Consider the following 15,674-nt stretch of genomic DNA (forward strand, 5'->3'; position numbering starts at 1 on the left):
AAAAATAATTTTAAAATTTATTTATTTATTTATTTGAGATAGAGAGAGAGTGAGCAAGAGAAAGAGAGGGTGCACGAGTAGGGGAGAGGGGTAGAAGGAGAGGGAGAAGCAGGCTCTTCACTGAGCAAGGAGCCTAACACAGGACTCAATTCCAGGACCCTGAGATCATGACCGAGCCAAAGACAGACACTTAACTAATTGAGCCACCCCAGGTGCTCCTAAAAATAATTTTAATGTTGAAAATTTTGGACTATAATCTAGTGCTTCAGTTGTAGACCACCGTTATGTCTTGATAGGTTTCCCCCCAAAATGAGATGCTGCAGTTCTAACCCCTTCTATTTCAGAGTGTGACTGTATTTGGAAATAGGGTCTTTGTACAGGTCATCAAGTTAAATGAGTCATTAGAGTGGGCCATAATCCAATATAACTGATGTCCTTATATAAAGGGGGAATTAGAGCACAGACACACACAAAAGGAAGATAATATGAAGACAAAATAGGGAAAAATGGTCATTGTCTTAAGTGATGCATCTATAAGCTAAGAAATGCCAAGAATTGCTGGCAGGCACTCGAAGCTAGGAGAAAGGAAGGATTCTCCTCTAGAGCCATTACAGAGAGCACCGTCCTGCTGATACCTTAATTCAGATTTCTAGCGTCCACAACTATGAGGCAATATTTCTGTTGTTTTAAGCCACCAAGTTTGTGGTACTTTTTAAATGGAACCCTAGGAAATGACTACTAATGCATTATATCATGGACTATTATGCATGTTCTTATGATATAAAATAGTTTATGTCTTTATAATGTGTTTTAACTATTTAATGCATGAGTTTATGAATGGTTTCTGATTTGTTTAATGACTGGTTATTCAAATATAGCATGACTCATTCCCGAAAAACAGGTAGATAATATATAGATTTTCAAACTTTTTCCGACATAGTACCTTGTTAATACTATCCTTACTTTAACTGCAAGTCTAAATAATGTAACAGTAATTGGATTGAGGAGTGAACTGATGAAATAAAAAGCAAGTCTTCCCATGTAATATTTATGTAATGAAGCAAAGAATGACAAGGTGATTGCTGTTGAGAGTCAACCTATATTTTCTATGTTGTATTTAATATGGTTGAAGTTCAGCCCAATAACAAATATTTTTACAAGTTATCAATTTTTCTTTTTCTTTTTTTTTTGTTTCTTTGGTTTTAGTCCTATGCATACCACATAGACCATTTGTTGACTGATGTCTTAGAAATCCCATCGTTTAATCTTATAACACATGCATATTTAGGTTAATAAAAAAAAGGGTACATTGATTATTAGTTGCAAATTTCTTTCCAACTAATATATTAGGCATCAACTCTCATTGGATGCAACTATTAAAGATATATAAGTGTCAATTCTTTGTAGAGAGATGAATTTTCCATTTTTAAAAGATTTTTGTACAATTAAACCAAATTCCAATCTTATTAGATACAGTTGGCTTTTTGACCAATAGTGATTTAAAGGGTTAAATGATAGTTTCCATGTTGTCATCATCAATGTCAACTTGATTTTAGATAATTAAATTTGTCCTAGCCATTTTAAAAAGAAACAAATTGAATTTGTACCATTTTTTTCTATCTGATCTATATTGTGTTTCAGCAAGACTATATTAGTTGTAAGAATTGTAATGATATTAAAAGTATTCTTTTGTCAGACATTTTCCCACTAATTTTAGATCCAATCTTTTAAAATTTTATTTTTAATTTTGGTAAACACATAACACTAAATTTCTCATTTTAAACATTTTAAAGTTCAAAGATCAGTATTGCTTAGTTTGTTCACACTATAACAGATTTCCAAAACTTTTTCATCTTACAAAGTTAAAACTCTATACTCAATAAGCACTAATTCTCCCTCATATCTCCCCTAGCCCTTGGTACCTTTCTACTTCCTTAGTTTTTCCTATGATTTTTAATACTTTAGATACCTCAACTGATGGAATTATATAGTATATGCCCTTTTGTGATTGACTTGTTTCACTTAGCATAGTGTACTTGAGGTTCATCCATGTTATAGCATGTGACAGAATTTCCTCCTTTTTATGGCTGTATAATATTCCATGGTGTGTGTGTTTGTGTATGTGTGTGTGTACCACATTTATTTTTGATCCAATTTTTTAAAGTTTATTTCCATTGAATATGATGCTGCTGGTTTTGAGTCCAGGAATCTTACTAAAGGAATCTAGTAGATTAGTTAATTAAATTCCTTCCAGCCCCCATATTGATTTATGTAATTTTACTCTAAAATCTTTCCCATTCTCCTTAACCAACAACTTCATATCATTAATTAGATATCAGTGCAATATAGAAATCCAGGTCCTATATTGTCCTCCAGTCTCCCTAAAATATCAAGGAAAGTGAAGGTTTCCAAATTAAGAAAATAAAATTTCTAGAACCAGTGCTAATTCCAGGTATGACCAAGTACATCCCTGAATTTACAGTGTGTGGTGAGCCATAAAATTATTAGCGAAGCACCAACTCAGGCAGGAGTTATATGCTTAAAACACTGAGATTCATTCAAATAATTTCTCCTTAATAGCAGACTGTATTTTTAGCATTCTGTAGAGAGACAGAGCCAGTAAGACATAAATAAAACCAATAGGATTTATATAAAATGAGATTTATTGTGAAGAATTGGCTCATGTGATTATAGAGGCAAAGTCATGATCTGCTGTCTGTAAGCTGAGGACCCAGGAAAGCTGGTGGTATAATTCATTCTGTGTCCAGAGGCCTGAGAACCAGGGAAAGTGATGGTTTAAATGCCATCTTGAGGGCCAGAGAAGATGAGATGAGGTATCCCAAGCAAAGATCTCAAGCAGACACAAAGGAAGCAAAAAGGGGGAAATTTCTCCTTTCTCTACCAGTATTTTACTCACATCCTCAACAGATTGGATAATACCCACCTACACTAGGGAGGGCAATCTACTGAGTCAGATTCAAATGCTAGTCTCATCTGGAAACTTGCCCACAGCCACACCCAGAAATACTGTTTAATCTGGGCACCCTGTGACCAGCCAAGATGATATGGAAGATTAACTATCACAAGTCCACTCCTTGTCAACTTGGCAACCATGTGCATCCCCATAAGCCATACTTAATCTTCAAAGAAAGAAAATAATAAGGTAATTCTGATTTACATGATAAAACTATCCTCCTTACAACAAAAACACATTAACCTCTTGCCCAGAAAAGGAGATAAAGTCCCTGAGTGGGTTTATTACCTGCCTTCATATCCCAGAACTAAATACTATGATATAAAATTAACAATTCTTAAATACTATGATATAAAATCAATACCCTTTGTGTTACATGATAAGGGAACAGAGAGGAAAGAAAACGAAGACGGTATAGCAGGATTGGGGACCATTTGCATTTGGGCTACTTCTTATAACTTCTTGCGCTCTCAGTGTCAGTTCAAGCCTGATCATATACAATACCACTTTCACTTGATGATGGAATATTGCTGTCCATTCCAATCCTTATGGCTTGATAGGTTAGATAACACCCAGTTTATGACAGGTAGCTCAGGTCTCATGGTTACTTCGTGTCCTGTGGGTAAACATTCAATTTCTACTAAGGCCCAACAGCTGGCCAATGCTGTTTCTCAAACAAACAAAAAACTATTTATCTGTGGGTGATGGTGGGACCTTGCTCCAAAATCCTATGTTGTAATTCACCTGTAGGGGTCTGCCAAAGGTTCCAAATAACATCCTTATTTGCCACTGATCCTTCAAACACCATCGCATCTTCTGGATTAAATGGCCCAAGAGACAGAGTAGCTTGCACGGCAGTCTGGACCTGTCACAGAGCCTTCTCTTGTTCCGGGCCTGTTAATGACTAAATATTTGTGCCCCCCACCAAAAAAAAAAAAAAATTATATGTTGAAGCTCTATCCACAATATGTTGATTGTTAATTTATGTTGTTTATAAGCCACCCAGTTTATGGTATTTTGCTATAGCAACCTGAGATGACTTAAGACAGAGCCCCACTGAGGATAGGTGCCTTTTGGTCACTTGGTAAATGGGCCAGAGTATCACACCCAGCTGGGGAATATATTGCTTCCAAAATCTGAAGAAGCCCATAAGCATTGTGTCTCTTTCTTCGTTGTAGAAGGGGCCAGATGCAACAATTTATCCTTCACCTAAGAAGGTATGTCTCAACATGCCAACATCACTGGACCCCTGAAAAAAATCAACCACCTACTTCCCTCCCCCAAACATCAATCCTTATCTGTAAAATAGTGAACCTGTTCCACTATATTTATCTGATTCAAGTGCATTGAGGCATCTCTTCAAATGCTTTAAATTCTTCTTCTAATTCCTAGCTTCCTTTTAAATTAATAAATTGCTTATTCTTTTCTCCTCAGATCATGATTCATTGTTCTTTCTTATAAATATATTGATGCCAAAAAATATCAATTACGTGTCACAATTATATATGTCACATTCACATAAGGTGCAACACCTCCTGTTCTGACATGGAAGTCACCTATTTAGTGAGAACTGTGAAATTCTTACATGGATTGCAATGTTGGTGAGCATCGTCGCAGACTTGGGTGACAAAACAAACTTAAGAACTAAAGTTTCATCCAAAAACCAGGTTTGGATTAATTACAACCAATGTTGTAACCAAATTACAACATTTTGCTGTTTCTTGTTTTGTTTTGTTATTGAGATATTTCCCTAATGCATCTTAGAGATGAGAAAGAAGATTAATTTTCTGGTTATGGAGTAGAAACTCTGGAGTTGAACTTCCTGCCTGAGTTCAACATCTGCCTCCTCATTTACTGATTTTATAACCCTGGGAAGTTATAAATATTATTATGCCTGAATTTTCCTATCAGTAAAAAGGCCATAATTATGTATAAAAGTGTGTTGATTAGGTAAGACACTGTTAGGGACTCAGAACAGTGCTTGTCACAAACTAAAAACTCAGTGAATATGAGTTACCCGTTATTATTTTGATTATTAGTGCAAAGGGAAGGAGTACATTTTTTCCTAAGCATTTAAAAAGTATCAGTTGTCTGTGAATACACATGCACAAGCTGAACTTTTGAAACATGGTATTCACTTATGGAGTGGTTTTGAGAATCAGACTAGACAATATAAGAAAGGGCATTGTAAACTGCTATATCGTATGTGGTTTTATTGTATTATTTGCATCACATAAGAATATAACTAGAATGGCTTATAAATTTCTTAGGCAGTGCATTTTTTACTTTTTACCTTGAATGCCTTTGGAATTCAGTTGAGACTGATTTCTCCTCATGAAAGTCTCCAGGAGCAGAGGAGAAATGCAATGTAATTTGTTCTTGATCCCTTGAGCTCTCAGAAGCTCTCCAAGGAATGTAGAAATAAAACTTTAAAATTTTTTCTTAAATTTTACTGCACCCTCATTTTAATTCTATAGAATGCTTATGAGTATATCTTAAATTCTAACTTATGTATAAACAAGGAATGATAACTCAAGTTTTTGATATATTCATGCCAAATATGCATGAGGCATATGTTTTGGTCAACAAGGATATATGGCTTAACTTCTAGCCATGTTTCCTGAGTCTTAACCAGGAGTTAGAATGTCTTGTTCTGGACACACTGACGTTTTGATAAATTATCATACTGGATGTTAAATTAATAACATTGAAACCATCATTAAAAATGGTAGCTGAAATTAAAATACTTTAAAACATTTAATTATAAAGTAAGCTCTTTCTATTAAAAAGCTGACCAGGAGTGCCTGGGTGGCTCAGTCAGTTAAGTGTCTACCTCTGGCTTGGGGTGTGATCCTGGGGTCCTGGGATCGAGCCCCACGTCGGGCTCCCTGCTCAGCGGGGAGCCTGCTTCTCCCTCTCCTGCTCCGCCTGCCTGTGCTCTCTCTCTCTCTGTCAAATAAATAAAATCTTTAAAAAAATAAAAAAATAATAAATAAGAAAATAAAAAGCTGACCAATATTGAGCAAACAGTAAAATTTCTCAAGACCCATTTTCTTATGTAAAAAAATGTAAAAAATAAGAATAATGAAATACCTATTAATTTCTGAACCTTACATATAATGATATTCTTTCATTCAAAATCCAGACAAACTTTGAAGAGAGAAATATATCTTTCATTTTTCTTATTTTTAAAACTAAGTCAGTTTTTTTCTGTTACCTTTTGTAAGATTTATTTATGACTTTTTAAACATGCGGGTATTATTTTGTCTTTTTCTTTAGCATTGTGAAAGTGTCTCTCCCTGCTCCCCATGCCCACACTCACATCCAGTTATTTGCAAGAATCATCATCAATGAGCCGTTATGTCAAGATCAACGAGCACTGTTCTTAAAAGGGTGAGAAGAGCAAAAAGCACACATAGTACTAAAATGCTTCTATGTTAAGACTCTGCTTTTAAAGCTGAGCTACATACTCTTGCCTGCTCAATTCTTTTTGTTTCAAGTGAGACTTCTGGTTCCCTTACCAGATGAAATCTCTTCTATCATTGCTAAATGTCTTGTATATATTTGGGGGAGGGAAGATGACATCCTATGATTGTTTCTTCTTATTTTGTTCTCTAGTTATTTTATTTTGCAATAGGTCAATGATTATTGGCTTTTGAATCTCACTTGCCTGGCATCTCTTGAAAATAGTTGCAGGTTCTGGCAGCTGGTGAACACAGGCTTCAATCCCAGTTCTGCTACTTACAAGCTGTGTGCCATTTGGCAAGTCTCTTAAAATCTCTGGCCCTTAATTTAGTCCTTTATTAAGTGATTATAGCAATTCCAAAATACCCAGGATTGCTGTAAGGATTGTACTAGATACTATACATGAAATTGTATATACCCTAGTAGGTACTTCACAAATATTAAGACAGAAAAGGAGAAAGGTACCATTTTTCCCAGTACCAGATTTTTGGCAGATTCTCTTAAGCACTATATAATCCATCAAGTTGCAAACCACTAAACTTCGTTAAATGTTTATTTATCTATACCAAATTAAAAGACATAAATGCACCAGGCCAAGTACTCTGTGATGAATCAATTATAAAGTTAGAAATTAATTTCTAATTAAAATTACATTTATTTCTAATTAAAAATTTAAAATGTCCAATTAAAATTCTCCCAGAGCAGACTTTTTCCCTCTGATCTAGTACCCATTACTCCACTACCGTTTGTCATTAATGTAAAAGGCCTCACAGTTTTATGAAGGCTAGTTTTACCTGCCCCTTCCCCCGCATATACTGGCTTCTCAGCAATGGATTAGTGTCAACTATTCCATTTAATACAGTTGCTAAGAGCAACAAAAGTAGCTGAGCTGAACTATGCCAGTGGCCCTCAATGATTTAATGATACACTTGGCTTGACCGCTAGATGGTTGTTTGGTTTGCCACCCATACCACTCATCATGACTGATGATGTCCATATGGATTTATGTCTCTTTTATGTCTTTATGTCTCTTTTAAACCTTTTCTAGACCTAAGAAATTCTCAGGATATTACTTTTTTTTAGTACATGAAAAATTAAATTGATATAATTGAATGTTATTCAAACTATTATTTAAAGTTTTCTTAATTTTCAGATATTTAGTCCATATTAATCAAATAAGGACCAAGTGATAGGATTACAGATTGTCTTATGCTGAAGAGATAATGTAATTTTAAAATACTAGGGTGACATATGGAATTATCTGTTGGATTAATAATTTACCTCCTCACAATAGTTTAGATTTGTATACATGTCTCAGAAATGCATATCCTATGAGACATTACCACTTATCAAATTTGAAAGCTGCGTAAAAACCTAAGGGGAAAATAACTGTAAAGAAAAAAAACAGATTTGTAGAGACTTGGAAACTTTGGGGTATGACAAATCTGTCTACAGAGAATTTGTAAACAATATGTAAGGATGTTTCCCAAAAATAATTAGACTATAGAAATACATTGAATACAAGGTGAGGATTATATTTAGTTTTCAGGAATAAAATTCTGGGTTTCCTAAAATCTAAAAAAACAAACAAAAAACTATAAAATAAGTATTTTAGGGTTTTAAAGTTTATTTTCAGGAATCTCAGTAATTTTAAATTGAAACAAGGATAGAATCATCAATAACATCCTTACCACTATAAGATTAAAGAAAAAATTTAATTACTTCCAAGTGTAAAAGTCTGTATTAATTCTACTTCAGTTTTGAATATCACTATGTTAGACACTATTAAATGGTTATCTAAAATCTTCATGTTTCAATTTTCTCATCTCACCTCCATTATGAGCCTGGAAAAGCTAAGTACGCATGTTGTCAATCACCATTTTCAGATAGCAGTTGCTATATAACACAGGAGTTATGTGGCATAAGTGGAAGCTTGCTGAGGAGCTTCTGGGGAAGGGGTCTTCTTGATAAAGGAAGTTTCTTTTTGTCTTAAATGATGGTTCCAAAGCTTGAAGTCTCAGGACCATTTTGTGACCCTGAGAGACAGCTAAGGAAATCATCTCAAATTCTGAGCTGCTGAACTAACATCAGTAAGCTACCTACTTTCACTTCTTTCATTGTATTAAGAGAGTAATAAACCTCTAGTTTTTTTAAAAACCAGTGTTAGTCTGGCTTTCGGTTATCTACTGCTGAAAAAAAAATTGTGATTGCTGAATCCACTTATAACTATGATAAATAAGTATTACTAATTGTGAATACATTGCATTTATAATGAACATAAATTGAGAACCCATCCTACTTGAATTGTCAACTTGGTATAATAAAATGTTATGAAAGTTCTCCAAGGAACCCAAGGGATCCCCAGATACCGCAAAAGAGGTGTTGTGGGTATGTAGAAAGAACAAGTAGAATAATGGGTTATTCCAAATTCAGCTAGAGTACTTCTGTTTTTATTTATTAGTCTTCCATGTTAATGTTCTTTTGAAAAAAGAGTGCTATAGCTAAAATATTTCTGAAAGCCACTAGTGAAAGGAAAAGAGAATGTCAGACTATCTGTTGAAAATCCTGAGTTCTCGCCCTACTCTGATTTTTTAACTTTTTATTAATATCTCTTCTGATAAGTGTTAAATCTTTAAATGTTCAGACTTACTTCACATATTTTTACATGAAAACTTTCATCTAAAACTTTGCTGAATCTCACAGAAATATTTGTGACAATGACTGACAAACTCTCAAGCACTGCTTCATTATATTATTTTTGAAGATGTTTCTGTATGTGGACAGGATTTAAAACGTGACTGGTGAGTTGCCTAATATTTCTAATAAGTGATTACTCATTAAAGTAGGATTGCAGACAAACAGAAATGTCAACAGATGGATATTTTTGCACAAGAACATCTACCTCACAGATAAACTGAAAACTGCATACAGTGGTGATTCTCTATCTCAAAAGGAGGAAAATATAGTCAGACAATTTGACAAAGTAATATTTTCTGTATATCTTTGTTTTAATACAAATTTTATATATTTTTATGTTCACATGATACTGGTATACTTAAACTCTATTAAATATCAAAAATAGAATAAGTTAGAAATATATATGAATATATATTTATATAATATATATGATATATATATTATATATTTATTCATTATATATGAAAATATATATGAAAATATTGAAAAAATTTCTATTTGAACACTAAAAATATCCAATTGCCCCTCATACACTTTATATGAACCTTACAGGGGTGTGAAATTCAAAACAATCTTTTTCATGTAATCATTTGAAATCCTTCTTTAAATAACTTCATGTAAATTTTAAGGTAAAATTAAGTTGAAAACTGTAGGAATATGTAAAATTACCATAGAAACTCAAAATTTTTAAAAGGAAATCTTTAGCAAGACTTTTATTTCCCCAGAAAACAGAAAATATTTCCCCAAGACAAAATAATACTTATGCTATTACCACTAACTCTCATAGTAGAAAAGAGATGAAAGTGGGTGAGTGCCTGATCCTGCCAAAATAATTTCCCTTGGAATTACGACTGGAGGAATAGTTTTAGCTTCAAAATGATTCTTCAATTAAGAGCTCACTAAATATGGGAAAGTACCAAACTTGACTTTTAAAAGGCAAAGAATTGCATTAGATGCAACCCACCCAAAAACTCTCCATAAATTCTTAGTTTCTTTATGTGTCTGTGCCAATTCCTCCTAATGGCTCCTCCCACTCCTCCTCCTTTTCCTCCTCTTTTTCCTCCTCCTCCTTCTTTTTTTCTTAACATTGTATGACATCTAACATCTTAACCAATTGGGTTTCCCATAGCTACAGTTTATCTGCCACTCCTTATGGGCCCTTCCAGTCAGCAATCACACTAGTCTGCCTTGGCATCGCTATGAAATTACACATTCTGAAAAGGTTTCCTCTGGACTCCCCCACACCCCCTGCCCTGGTGTCTTCTACTAGCAAGTATTGATCTTTCCAGTTAGCAAAATTAACCAAATATTACAATGATCTCTGGTATTGGTGACCATCAGCTACCATTTTGTTGGCATGTTAAGGTTTCTTCAAATGTCTTTCAGATCAAACTTTTTGGACTAACTGGACATGGTTCATGATTTTGGAAGGTATCTATATTGAAGCCCTTTATTAGAAATATGCAAATAACAATTAGTATGAACAAAATGCTTGTTTTGTTAGCTGAAAAATGCTTCATATCAATTATCTTACTCACCTCAAAGCAACATTAAAGAAAGCACTTCTAAGGAATTTTTTTCAAAACCGTTAGACTTGTTTTAATGAAACAAATCTGTGTAGCTCTAAAATCTTTCTTTCTTAGTTGCTTTATAGGCAGGCATAGCACATTGACAGCCTGAGGCTTAGAGTCTTCCTTCTCTGCAAATGAGCAGTAGGGACTCATTACACCTTCTGATTACAGTTTTAACTGGAAGATTTCTATGAAATCTCATATTCCTCTTCACATGTTCTCTCTAAAGTAGGAACATACCTTCTTGTTCTCCAAAAGAGATCTCAGCACCATAGATATCCAGGGTAAATTTATAAAGTATAGCATAGTGGATAGATACCTAGATAAATACTGATATATACATACATTTCTTTTTTTTATTTTAATGTTTTTTTGTTATATTATGTTAGTCACCATACAGTACATCCCTGGTTTCTGATGTAAAGTTCGATGATTCATTAGTTGCATATAACATCCAGTGCACCATGCAATACGTGCCCTCCTTACTACCCATCACCAGTCTATCCCATTCTCCCACCCCCTTCCCCTCTGAAGCCCTCAGTTTGTTTCTCATAGTCCATAGTCTCTCATGCTTCATTCCCCCTTCTGATTAACCCCCTTTCTTTATCCCTTTCTTCCCCTACCGATCTTCCTAGTTCTTATGTTCCATAGATGAGAGAAATCATATGATAATTGTCTTTCTCTGCTTGACTTATTTCACTTAGCATTATCTCCTCCAGTGCCGTCCATGTTGCAGCAAATGTTGAGAACTCGTTCTTTCTGATAGCTGAGTAATATTCCATTGTATATATGGACCACAACTTCTTAATCCAGTCATCTGTTGAAGGGCATCTCGGTTCCTTCCACGATTTAGCTATTATGAACAATGCTGCTATATACATACATTTCTAAGTAGAGAAACTTACAAATATGTGGAAATTAAACAAAATACAAAATATAAGAAATCAAAAGGGAAATTAGAAATACTTTGAGATTAATGAAAACAAATAAAATACATACGAAAAATTTTGGGATATTGCTAAAGCAGTAGCTAGAAGGAAGTTTATACCTGTAAACACATTCAAACAGAAGAGGGAGTTGGGTTAAGATGGAGGCATAGCAAGATCTTGAAATTACCTCCTCCCATGGGCACAAAAATTCTATAATTACAGGGGCAGCAGAGGGCATGCATCTGGTGTGCCTCCTTTGGCTCAGCTCCTTCTGGGGCCTATGCAGCCCTGCGTGGCTGGAAGGAAAAAGGCTAAGAGCCAGAGCCCAAGGGGCACCCCGACCCCTCTGATGGAGGTCTGTCCCTTTGCTTCCAGGAGCCTCCTTCTCCAGACCTAGTGCATTCAAGCGCCCCAGTGGCCTGGGCCTCATGAGTGGAATGGTCACAGATGCCCAGGCCTCAGGTTTCTGTGCACCCAGTGAAGGGAACTGAGGAGCCTCGATTGTCCCTGCTCCCCTGACTCCAGGCACGGAAAACCCGCTTAGTAAACAGCAGTTGTATTCACTGACAATTAGAGATAGATACCAGTGGTCACCAACATAAAGCATTTATTCTACACTGTCCAATGCAATAGTGCAATTCCAACGTATCTGTGTCAACTCACAAATTCCAGCTTCGGAACAAGAGACCCTAGTGAGACCAAAGCCATTGCTTTTGAAGTTGTTAAAGTCTGTCCATGCACAAAAAGACACTTCTACCATGAAAGGGGTTATATTTTATCTTGGTCAGCATATTATGACTAAACGATTATATGATGAGGAACTATAGCATATTGCGTATTGTTCCAATTATCTTCTAGGGGATTTGTTTGGAGTGTCAAGCTTCTCTGTGAAGAATATAGGAAAATATATACAATGATCTGTAGAAACTTGGTTATAGTCAACCAGCATGAACCATTGGATTCAGGCATATCTGTGAGTGAAAATGGATGTCACCTTGAAGGTGGGAGTGATCAAAAGGACCCTGGGCAAGAGTTGCAGGAAGAGAAACCTTCATCTTCAGATTTGGTTTCTAGACCATCTACCTCATGTAAAAGGAGAGTAATTGGTGAGACAGAAGAATGTTCAGATGAATTACCTGGTGAAGGACAGCAAAAGCACCACAAATCTGATAGTGTTTCCCTTTCCTTTGATGAAAGCCTTGCTCTATATGTAATAAGGGAGATGATGTTGTGAAAGAAGCAGTAGCAGTGAATCAACAGGGACTCACTCCATCGAATCAATCTTGATGCTAGTATAAGTGAACATTCAGGTGATTGGTTGGATCAGGATTCAGTTTCAGATCAATTCAGTATAGAATTTGAAGTTGAGTCTCTCAATTCAGAAGCTTATAGCCTTAGTGAAGAAGGACAAGAATTCTCAATGAAGATGATGAAGTATATTGACTGTATATCAGGCAGGGGAGAGTAATACAGATTCATTTGAAGAAGATCCAGAAATTTCCTGAACAGACTATTAGAAGTGTACTTCGTGCAATGAAATGAATCCTCCTCTTCTGCCTCATTGCAGCAGATGTTGGGCCCTTCATGAGCTTTGGCTTCCTGAAGATAAAGGGAAGGTAAAGGGAAAGATAAAGGGAAAATGCCTGAGAAAGACAAACTAGAAAACTAAACACAAGTAAAAGGGGCTTTGATGTCCCTGATGGTAAAAAATAAATAAATAAAAATTAAAAAAATAGAGTGAATGATTCCAGAGAATCATGTGCTGAGGAAAATGATGATAAAATCAGACAAGCCTCCCAATCCCAAAAAAGTGAGGACTATTCTCAGCCATCAACTTCTAACAACATCATTTATAGCAGCCAAGAAGACGTCAAAGAGTTTGAGAGAGAAGAAACACAAGACAAAGAAAATATCGTGGAATCTAGTTTTCTCCTTAATGCCGTTTAACCTTGTGTGATTTGCCAAGGTCAACCTAAATATGGTTGTATTGTTCATGGCAAACCAGGACATTTTATGGCATGCTTTACGTGTGCAAAGAAGCTAAAGAAAAGGAATAAGCCCTGCCCAGTATATAGACAACCAATTCAAATGATTGTGCTAACTCATTTCCCTACTGAACATGCCTATAAAAGTAGAATTCTATATTTCTAACTATATAACTCTAAAAATTTAGACAGCATGAAATTTTTTTTACACTTATCAAAGCAAGAAAGTATCTCAGTACATGTAGATTTCTACCCTGTAGTATAACTTACCTACTTTGGGAGGGGGGATAATAAATACCAATCTTTAGAAAAATTTCACTTCTGTTTATATTTTATATTTGGGTTTTAATGTAATTTAAATTGGATATATAGCTCATCCTTAACCCCTGCTTCTCATATTTTAAATGATTTTGACTTCCTTAAAATTCAGAGAAGTATCTGATTTTGAAAAATTTAAGTAGGACACTTAAAGGTAAGTTATGTACATTCAGGGTATGGTACGCAGTGATTATGCTACTTATAAAACATTCAAATCTGCAAATAGTTTCATTCACCATGCCTATGCATTAAATTGTCTAAATTTTTAGTTTTAATGTGCATATAATATTTATTGATTTACAAATAAAAAATTAATTGTTTGATTTTTTAAAATCTGTTATTACATGTGGAATAATTACTTCTAAAAGTGACATGATACATCATCCTGGGGTCCTGGGATCAAGTTCTGCATCAGGCTCCTTGCTCAGCAGGGAGTTTGTTTCTCCCTTTCCCTCCGCTGCTGCCTCTCTGTCAAATAAATAAATAAATAAAATCTTCAAAAAAGTAAAAATAAAATTAAAAATAACGACTTGATAATTGAATGAACAGTCTCCACAACAAAGAAGAAAAGGGAAGCATCAAGAGAGGAGAAAGGAAGAGACATGGACTTGTCAAGAAAACACACACACACACACACACACACACAGAAATAAAACACCACACTCATGGTGAATCCCAATCAGGAGGAATGTAAAAGTTATGGAACCTTTTACTGAGGAGTGAGAGATTCCAACTCCACATCAGGGATGCCAACTCTTAGATCCTTCACAGGAGAGACCAGTCCCCAAATCACCAGGCTTTAAAAATCAACAAGGGGGGGGGGCTCCTGGGTGGCACAGCGGTTAAGCTCTGCCTTTGCCTCAGGGCATGATCCCGGCATTATGGGATCGAGCCCCACATCAGGCTCCTCTGCTGGGAGCCTGCTTCCTCCTCTCACACTCCCTCTGCTTGTGTTCCCTCTCTTGTTGGCTGTTTCTATCTCTGTCAAATAAATAAATAAAATCTTTTTAAAAAAATCAATAGAGGGGCACTGGGTGGCTCAGTTGAGCATCCAACTTTTGATTTCAGCTCAGGTCGTGATCTCAGGGTGATGGGATCCAGCCCCATGTCAGGCTGCGCACTCAGCAGGGAGTCTGCTTGATATTCTCTCTCTCCATCTCTCTCTGCCCTGCTTCCTTGCATTTTTTTTTTCTCTCTCTCTCTCAAATAAATAAACAAACATAAAAAAATCAACAGGGATTATGTTCAGGAAAACTATAAAACTGTAGGGAATGGAAAACTCACTCTTAAAGGGCTCCTGTGGAGATTACTCAATTTGGAAGCCAGCACACACAAAAAGATCAATTTGAAAAGTGCATAGACCATATGTAGAAGAGACCCATTTACTAACTTTAAAGCGTCTATCAGGGAGCCTGAAACAGCAGGGACCCTCCCCAGGGACTTCTCAGTCTGGTGGGAACCATTTTTGAGATCTCAATCTACCTTGCTAACACCCACACTAATGGGCACTATTTTGGAATTCTCCCTTCAATTTGCTAGTAGCAGTGGATGTGCCCTGATGAGAACTCAAATCTTCAACATGCCATGATGGTCATGGATCCAGCCCACAGCTGAACTGGGGGCAATCAACATATGAGACAATCTCTCAGCTAACATTATACTCAACGGGGAAAATTTGAAAGCTTTTTCTCTAAGAACAGTAACAAGACGAGGATGCCCACTCTCCCCACTTTTA

At 35.7% G+C, this 15,674-nt stretch overlaps 1 pseudogene; it reads left to right on the forward strand.

Annotated features, from left to right (window-relative positions):
* Positions 1-13,787, forward strand: part of LOC123784282 (E3 ubiquitin-protein ligase Mdm2 pseudogene) — a 98,940-nt pseudogene extending 85,153 nt beyond the window's left edge.
* Positions 13,788-15,674: the final 1,887 nt, after the last annotated feature.

Source organism: Ursus americanus, chromosome 4 (assembly GCF_024610735.1).
Source record: "Ursus americanus isolate L20-20 chromosome 4, mUrsAme1.1.p, whole genome shotgun sequence".
Taxonomy (NCBI): domain Eukaryota; kingdom Metazoa; phylum Chordata; class Mammalia; order Carnivora; family Ursidae; genus Ursus; species Ursus americanus.